Genomic DNA, 10,012 nt, shown 5'->3' with positions numbered 1-10,012 from the left:
TTATTGATTTTATTGTATTAGATACATATCTCCATTCAAAATGTACTTACAAGAAAATTGCTACATATCCTTACGTTATCTGATGTATGTATGCCTTAACCTACTTAACATTTATTAGACGCTTGAAATTCCACATTTCCTCACTGCAACTAAGCACACAGCACACGATCTGTAATATAAGAACGGAGGCAAAAAGTAAACAAGGCACAGAGGCAGTTTCCGGCAGATATTAAAGGCATATCTCTCTATTATGAGCGGGAAGTTCTGTAATTTAAGGGCGCTCGCAACGCCGCGGCATATGGCGGCAGTAAAGGGTTGCGCCCTCACACGTGGCGATGTCGATGTTTTGATTTTCATGATGAATTGATTTTGTTTTATGGGTGATTTGGTTTATTGATAGTTTTAATACTGTAATGTTTAGTGCTGGAAATTGGTAGGTTTGAGCATAAAACTATGTATAGTATTTCTTTTTACGGTTGCTGGGAGAACCTAATATCCATGGCGATCAGCCCCGGATCTTCAATTTTTTTTAGGCGGGGCAATAACTGAAAAATGCCGCCCCGCCTACCTACTTATATTTATTTTCACCAACGAAAGTCACTTTTTTGGTAGGTAAAGGACTTAAAAAATGTGTCCAAATCATCAGTGCCGGTTTTAACTCTACCAGCGCCCTGGACGAGATTTCTACGGCGCCCTCTAACTGCAATTCAAACCCATACGAAAAACAGACACACATGTAGTTACCGGTTGCGCGAGCGAAGCGAGCGCGAATTTTTTTTTTATAGTTAACAAGTCCAAGCAAAAATTACATAAAATGTAGCCCAATCGTACATAAGTTATTGCTGGTTGGTGAGTGCAAAAACAGGGAAACATGGCTTCTGATTGCGCGAGCGAAGCGAGCGCCAAATTTTTTGTTATATTTTATAATTCAAAACAAAAATTACTTAAAATGTAGCCCAAACGTACACAACTCTTTGTTGGTGTTGGCGCCTGTGTATTAAAATTTTGGGACTTAAAGTAGTACCGTAAATAAGAAAGTTCATATGGAAACTGGAAGTTACTTTCTTATTAATAAAAGAACTTAAAAACGACCCTACCTTTTTGGTAGGGTAGACTAAAAAAATGTTGAAAAAGAAAAACAACTGTAAAGTGAAGCAAGCCCGAAAATGTTTGAGTTTTGGATGACTAAAAGTCCTAAACATATATAATAAAAGGCGACTGTGAAGAGAAGAAGCCGCGAGCGAAGGGAGCGCGAAGTTTTGTGAGTATTGGGTCATTAAAAGTAGCTATATGTGACAAAAAAAGTATGTATAAAGTAAAGAAACCGCGAGCGAAGCGAGCGCGAAAATTTTTGAGTTTTGGGACATAAAAGTAGTGTTTGTGTCGAGAATTTCTCAAATTTAACGCGGAATTAAACACAAATTCGCTTCGGCGCCCCTGAGCCCGCGGCGCGGGCGCCCGGGTTATTCGCACACCCTGCACCATAGGTTAAGACGGCCTTGATGCTATCCATACATTTGGATACAGTTTCTGTAAGTTGCGATCTTTGATGAAATTTAAAACAAAAATAGGAGTAACATTCTGATCAAGGATTGGTTGGGGCGCCTGCGGCGCCCCTTATATCCGGCACCCTGGGCCGTCGCCCAACCGCGCCCTACCCTAAAACCGCTACTGCAAATCATTGTAGGCTCTAACTGTTGGCCAGGTTTAAGTTATAAAAGTCGAGACAGATTAATGTACACAAAAAGTTAATAAGTTTTTAAAAGCGCTGTAAAGTAACAAGCAGTCGGAAGCGCAAACTTTTTTTTGTTTTTGAGGACCGCATAAATATTTTCACATTACATTTGGCTTTTATAAGGTAAGACAGCGTTAATTTGAAATCTGAAGGTAACAAGGTAATGTCTGTATAATATTGCGCGAGCGAAGCGAGCGCGAAATTTTTTAAGCCTATGACACAAAATTACCTGATTAAGTACCTACATTGTCAAGCAACAAGTAGTCGCGAGCGTAGCGAGCGCGAACTTTTTAAGGATATTTGTTTGAAGACACACAATTTAAACTGGGAATTATGAACAAATAAAAATAATCCATGATTAGAGCAAATGCCATTTGTGTCCGTTGATCAGAAAACTTTTATTTAGCCGCGAGCGTAGCGAGCGAGAATTTTTTCACCTAGTTAGAGGATGTTAAAAATGAAAAATAATCTAAATGATCAATTAAACAAAGCGAAGGCAACTCATTTAGAAACTTTGCTGGTCAGTATCATGATACAATGGAACTTCCTTATCAAACGGGTGTAATTTCATCGAAATTTCCTGGTGGTGGGGCGTCCCGCGGCGCCCCTGAGACCAAGGCGCCCGGGTTATTCCCATACCCTGCACCATAGGTTAAGACGGCCCTGTAGGTAACTATTATGGTAATCTGTGATGTAGGATTTTGCCGCCCCCTGAATTTGCCGCCCGGGGCATGGGCCCCGGCTTGCCCCCCCCTAGATCCGGGGCTGATGGCGATTCGTTGATTCGGTTACTGTTAGGTTTTAAAACACGTTGGTAAGGTAACATTACGGAACTCATCAAATTTAAACTGAACCACCATTTGCAGCCATAGCATTATTCAAGAGTGGAAACAATATATGACTTATTTATTTGATAATGAGGGGTCCTTAGTTTGCATACATGACTGATAATCTCTAGTGTTGCTCAGGCACAGCATTTTGTTTATTACACACTTTCATCAATATTCACTTAACGTATCATTAGACATCGATATAACACATTTATCGATACATCGACTCACCCCAGCACTAGAGCAGTCGCTCGTTGCTCAGACACAGCTGCAGTACGGGCCGGTGCTCGATTATAACTAGCTTAGTGAAGTCGCGATACATGCGAGCGTGTGCGAAACTTTACTTCACTGTTTCATTTGTATGGAGATGCATATTACTAATACTTAATTGCTTTTCTTGAACTAAGGTCACAAACAGTCACAAAATGATCTGTAGGTACCTATGCTAAAAATAAATGAGTTGGTTGCTAAATGTTGGTTGAGAGCTCTTAATTATTTGTAAGGCATTGGTTAGGGTTGAGCTTCAATGAGGTTTGTAATTATTTGTAAAGCGTTGGTTAAGGTATACAGCTTCAATGAAGTGTGTATCAATAAATGACACTAAAACATGTTTGCCAATAAGTAACTGCTACTATTTAGAATTTGATCTTAATACCTGACTAGCTACCGCTAGTGGTTTCACGTGCTTCCTGACGAAACTACACCCGGATAAAACTATGTCCTTTCTTTTGAGGCTGTAGACTATCCGTGTAGTTTTGTGTAAGCTGTTTTGTTAATCTTTTCATAGTAGATTAAACTTATGCACACTACTACAACCTGTACTATGAGTAATAGCTACAACAAAACAAACACTGTACTGTATAAACACGCACTGTAAGCAAACACCTTTAAAATTGGTTGTCAGAAAACATAATGTCGGCAAGGAGAAGGGTTGGGTCGTGCCCTTTCCCTATTCTTGACATTTCAAATTGTTTATTTGCGAACAAGTGTCAAGTTATTTATTCAGTGACGTCGGTGTTCGCGTTGTGTCGATTGCTGGCGTGTTGGGTTCCGTAGTTAGAGCATATGCTGCGCTTTTGCGGATCTCTAATAGTCACGGAATGCCTTTTATAGTGATTTAAAGCCCTTGATTGCAGCATAGATTTAATTAATTTACTTTATTAAATGGTACGCATATTTAAAAGGATATGAGTTACCTTTTTTATGAACTAAAGCCTAATTAAGGCTGAAAAAACCGGGAGATCTATTATTGTCTTAATCTTTGTTAGGTCTAGTGGAAAATACAGGTGCAATACTTTCAATGCAGGCCGATGACAGGTAAGATAAAGGTTGTATTCCTACATGACAGCTTTTTTAGATCTGAGAAGACACAACTAGAACATTAGATGTTCGCCTGCGGAAGGGGATTTTCCTGTTAAATTACTGAAATCTGTTGCATAGATTGTAATCTGTTAGTCAATCGCGTTGCATTTTGTTCTAAGGAAGACGCAGAACATTTAATCAGTCCCACCAACAGACAGTACCGCAGCATGAAACTGATGTAACCGATAAGTAAAGGTAACGTTTATTGACGCACGCGTCTCGCCGGGCGGCCGCAGCGGCGCGGTCGCGGCTAACCTGCGAATTGTCAGCGGCGTGACCGCGTGATTAGCTCGCTGTATCGCTGCCCGTTTTGTTTTGATATGGCCGACATTGCCCGCTCGCTCCGGCCGCTCGCACCGCTCCACCGCTCTGTGGCCACATGCCATGTAAGTTTCGGGTTGGCTACGAGCAGTTTGTGGTCGACCGCCCACTCGCAACTTCAACTAGTTCTATACCATTGTTTGTTTTGCGTGTGATGACAGCTGTAAATATGATTAGGAATTAGCTGTTTTAACGTTGCTTTGTGGTGCGGTTTGCTTTAACTTAGTTAAAGGAAATTCGATGCCATTTACAAAAATAAGTTCCTAAGTCTGGTGTATTTGTTTGCTTTGGTTACTACTAAAACTGCATTGTATGTTCTAGTAGTTTTCCTTTTTTATCACTATAATAAGTTCTTTACATAAAAAAATTATACAACTGAAAGGAAAACAAGAAATTAATTTGCTACGAACTGTTCTGCTACGAAGTCGTAGCAAAAGTGCTACGCGCCTTAGCCGCGCACCGTAGCAACAACAATATTTACTGTTTGATAACCATGGGCCACGGACACGGCCAGATGTCACCCAGTCCGTCGACTGTACTTCTTCTGTCTAGTAGAACAAAATGTCCCATTAGTTCTACTGCAAATGTTCAGTGGAACTAGTGGGAATACCAATAAAAACCATAATTCCCACTAGTTCTACTATTTTGTTACATCTCAAATAGTAGAACTAGTGGGAAAAAAAGTTCCCATTAGTTCTACGGTAGAACTAAGCAGTAGAACTAGTGGGAACAAACCTTTTCTGCGGCTCCCTCTAATAACACTTGAATAGTCTAACATTTTGGTTTAAATCTATCTGTTAAGCATATATTTTCTATTTCAATGACAAGATTCGAAAAATACAATGATAATAAATAAATAACTGTGGATTTTTTTACCCGTTACTTTATTTATACAAAACCTATTGGCAAACGCAATTCTATGAAAATTATGAAGAAAAAAAAAGAAAAGTTCTGAAGATAATGATTACAGTCTGTACTATGGGTACAGAAACATTTACTTCAGAAAAACTCAGAATAGGAGACTACACCTGCCGTCCATCCGCCGAAACTTTACCTTGGAACTGTCAAAAGTTGCCGCGCTCGAGAATCTTGGAGCGCAGGCGTAGGAGCGGCAGACTGAGACGTCAGTATAGAGTATCTCTGTCTTTTCAAACGAGGTCTGCGGGTCGCGGCTAACCCTCGGCGCGAGGTTTGCGGCGGGAAAAATGTGTGTTTCGGTGTGCCGATAGCGGAGCGCCGCAGCCCCGCAGCCCCGCCCAGTGCCGCCCGCACCCGCGCCCGCTAACGCGTCTTGAGCCACTTAGTCGCTAAGACGTAGCACACACTGCTTTTGAGAAGCGGGCTGATCTAGCAAAGAGTTTCGCGTCAATGCTTATTGTTGTATGAAATCCTCCTTGCTGTCGTGTTGAAGGTGGAATGAATTTTTGCGAAGACACATTCAAGTGATATTTCTTTAAGTCGTACCCCGTGTGCAACGGTTTTTTTCCATAGCCATCTGAGTGCTCCTTTTTGCGTAATATCTATAGATAAAATAGGCTTGTTTAACAACTTTGATGAATCTGTTTTATCTTGATACATGCTATTTTCGACGACGATAAAGACTTATCTAGACCGATAATTGTAAAATGGAGTAATTTATAGTTATTGTTTTGTTACAGTTAAGAATTTGTATACTGTTGGCCAATCTTTCCTTGGGATGATTTGTATGTTCTTTTGGCTGAGATATGACGGTCTGTTAGGATTGGTAAGGATATTATTTGGTTCAATCTCCTCAAGTTCTGTGAACGCTGTCTTAGTTTCCGGCCAGATATGGAGCCGCGAGCTGTCAAAATGGAGTGGGAAAAAAGGCGGGAATGTGGCGTCGCTTTATGTGAAGCTCGTCATTGCGCTAGAGCGAGAGAGTGCGCTGCAGCCCCGTGCTCGAAAGTGGGACATCGAACACAACGTGGTTTATAAGAAAACCCAAGATGTTGGGCGTGTTTGGCGGGTGGGCGTGTGGGTTTTGCGCGCGTAGTGGTGAGCTGCGCCTGTGTGAGTGTGTACGGACAGGTGTGTGGTTGTACTCGCTAAGATGTGTGCGTGGCCGTACTCAAAGGTTGTTCTGGAAGCACGCTCATCCTTTTGTCAACGATACGGCGCTATATCGGCTTCGTGCTTTAGTTATTAAAGTGCGCAGTTAAATTTTACGATGATATAAAATTTCCATTGTCGGCTAGCTCGAGGGCTCTGAGGTCCTTTATGCGGCGATGTCTGACATTGGAGGCACTTTCGACCTTATGCTGCTGTGATTAATTTTGCTCTAAGTTTAATATTTCATCAATTCCGGTTGCTTGCGTTTTGGCTCGCTAACTAGGCCCAAAGTTACTGAAATATAATTACGTAGCAAGAACTTATTAAATAACTTTAAATGTAATTTTAGCTACCTTTTCAACACTTACATCTAACATACGTTGGTACCATATAACACAAGTAAGTATAGCATAGCTTTTTGTTCGGGTAAAGAGTTCGCTCCCAAAGGCTGCTAATTAAGATGTGGTTTGGAGAGCGCGCATTGAGATCGAGCGATACGGTTTGTTCGTACGATTTATTTAATACCAGTTCATCTACAATGAGAGAGGTTTATAAACTGATTTATAAGAATTGCTAATTAATCACACTATTTTCTTATATCCTTTCTGTTATAAAAACCCATTGTGTATATAAAAGAATCTCTTGACTCTATGATTTTTTTGAGGATGAAATTTTTTTGTTCTAAAACCGAAAAGTAAAAAGAAAACACCACCTCTTTGATTATGGAACGAAACAAAAGAATACAAGCATATCAAAAAGCTAAAAGTACATTTGAAAGATATCTTTGAGCTAAGATTTAGGCATGCGAGGTGTGTAGCATATGGTTGCTTGTCCCGCACCTAACTATCTCTTTTAATACTTATTTGTGCGGGACGCTCACACAGCCGTCCCCTCGTGTCACGCTGCAGCGCGCGTCTGTGTGAGTGGACTTCTTTCGCCGTGCCTCTGTGTGCGGGCGAATTTCTTTCGAGACGTAATAAGGGGACCGTTTCTTTCCCGCTAAGGTTTTAATGTCGACCACGTTTCGGTGGCGGACGCCCGCGCCTTTCCGCGGTTACCGGGACAAACTTTTTTTTAACATCTTGTGCGGAGTGCATTGTGTTGTCTGTGGATTTTTTTTAGAATTCTTAAAAAAAAATCGAGGTATGAAAACTTTTCTTTGTTAAGTTTGACAGCTGAATTAAGTTTTGGGGTTTATTTTGACAGATCGGATAAGAAACTATAATGATGAGAGATGTCTGAAATTAATTAGTTGAAAGTTTGTTTAAGTCGGCAAACTTGAGTTAGTCGGTGGAGCGTGGAGGGCGGCGGGCGCGGCGCTCACTTGCGTGTTGTTTTCCCAAAAACCGCAGGCTCATTAGCCTCGGCGCACACTACGCCGCGACGATTAAACTCCCGAGATAACGGCACATATTGTGATAACGTTGGGTAAACGCTTTGTTATGTACGGCCTATGACTTTGATTAGATTACTTCTAGTTTTGTTTATGTTACGATATTGGATGTTGAGACCTTTTGTGTTGGGAACAGATTTTCATTTTCAATATTACCACTTTTAGAGGCACCTTTTCTTAGTATTTTATATAAAATTATGTTTATATTTTCTTTTTTTTATATGTTTTTATATGTATTTTATGTATGTGTAAAACTATTTATTCTTTGATTCAAAACCTTATATAGTTTACAACGAAACCATTTTTAAACTTTTTAACGATAACTAAAACGGTTTGTAATACCATCAAGTTATATAAAGAAATAGGTATCTAAATTCAAACAACACCAACTTATAATCGAATTTCCAAACTATTAAAAAGCCACAGTTCAGCAACACTTATTTTTCCGCTCAACATCGTAATACAATTATGTCCCATTACGCGTCGGATACGGAAACTTGTTAAAAAGTAAGTGCGAACTCCCATTACAGTGGTTGTAGCGATCCCTAAAGTTGCACCTGTAATTGTCGGGACAAAGTGGGCCCACGCAGGGCCCCAAGCCGGGCCCCACGGTACACGCTCGTTAAACTTCCACCGAATTATTCCTACACGTACGCATGTATGGGAAAAAATAGGTTGCTTAATTTTTGTGAGATACTTTTGTTGATAAGTTTCTTTGTAAGAAATGATTGTGTTTAAGAAAATATTTAAAAGAAAACCGTGCAATGTGCAAGTTGCCTCTTACTTATTTTCTTTCTATCCATTACATTTTCTTTCTTAAACTCATCAAGCTAGACTTTTGTCTCAACTACTAGAAAAAAAGTTACTACTTAAACATGAAAACGGAAAGTAAGTTATTGAACTAAAATTTAAAGTAGATAATAACCGGCTGATTTGATTAAAAAAAAATTACATTTCAAAGTTTATTTATTTTTAATTCTAGTCTTTTCGCAGCACGTAGAAAGACGAAAAACGATGTCTAATCAGACCCATTCATTAAATATCATTAAAACAATACGTTTTATTTTATATTCATTTTCCTTTTAACGGTAAAGAAAATTCAGCATGAAAACTTAAACTGGTTTTATTTTAAAGATTCAAACCAATAAATTCAATAAAATTAATCATCATCAATAATAAACAGCAGAACATCGGTATCGAAGGAGGCTGAATCAGTTCATTCCTTTGTACATTCGTCGGGTGGGGTTGGCGGCATTGTTCGCGGGCTTCGACTTGTTGTTTGCGCGACCTTTGAATTTGGAACATGGAACGTTTTGAATTTTGCACGATCTTGCCGCCCTCGCACCGTGTACTGACATCGAAGGGAGGAACGTGTCAATACCGAAAATTGTTCCAGTGATAAATAAATATTTGTTATTTTCCGAAATTGTGTGCTGCAGACATGTTTACGAGATATTTTGTGTAAAGTCACTGTTTATGTCGCCCTGCTTGCAGGTAATTCTCACTATAGAAAATATTTTCAAACTGGCAAGTTAAAAAATGCAATAGAATATTCACAGGAACAGAAAAGTTACTAAATATCCGTTGTAGAAATTAATCCTTATGCATCCTGGACACTTCAAGTGACCCAAAGGCTGGTTGTTATTTTGGTCAAAAAATAAGCATTGCCATCCTACGTGGCAACCAGCCTCTTGGGTACACTCCCGGTGGGCAGCGATGATGAGGAACTTTTTGATTCATTTTTTTAAATACCTAATATTATTTTTTTATAAAAAGTGCACATAATATGTATTATAATAAAATCCTTATGAATATTTAAAAAACATAGATCGTTTTTGGGATCTAAGCAAAAATTTCCTAACCGAAAAACGTATCTATGTAAGTATGAATCTGAGCTGTTGACCAAAGTAGGAATTAATAGATACTTGACAGCCATTTAGTTGGTGTAGATGTGCCATGACAGAATTTGAAAGGGAGTCCCTTGATTTTTATTAAAATCATCAAATCAAAACCTTGATCTGTACAAATTGCTCGGTTGCTCTATGCATAAGTATTGGAATTAATAATGAAAATGAGAATGTGCGTGGGTTAGCTAATTCACGTGCCTTAAATTCAGCATAATTTACAAGGAGGTGACAAACATTTTCACCATCTTTGGAATTTTAGTACCCACGATTTGTGTTTTAGGTAAATACATTGTATATAGCTTTTATTTAAAAATCATGTTTCCATTCATGATATAAATGGGCCAAGATCACCAAAAACGTCCGGTTTTTCTTAAAACAACTATCATTTTGAAAA

The sequence above is a fragment of the Helicoverpa armigera genome, chromosome 18 (genome assembly GCF_030705265.1).
Source record: "Helicoverpa armigera isolate CAAS_96S chromosome 18, ASM3070526v1, whole genome shotgun sequence".
Lineage (NCBI taxonomy): Eukaryota > Metazoa > Arthropoda > Insecta > Lepidoptera > Noctuidae > Helicoverpa > Helicoverpa armigera.
This window is presented reverse-complemented; position numbering follows the sequence as displayed.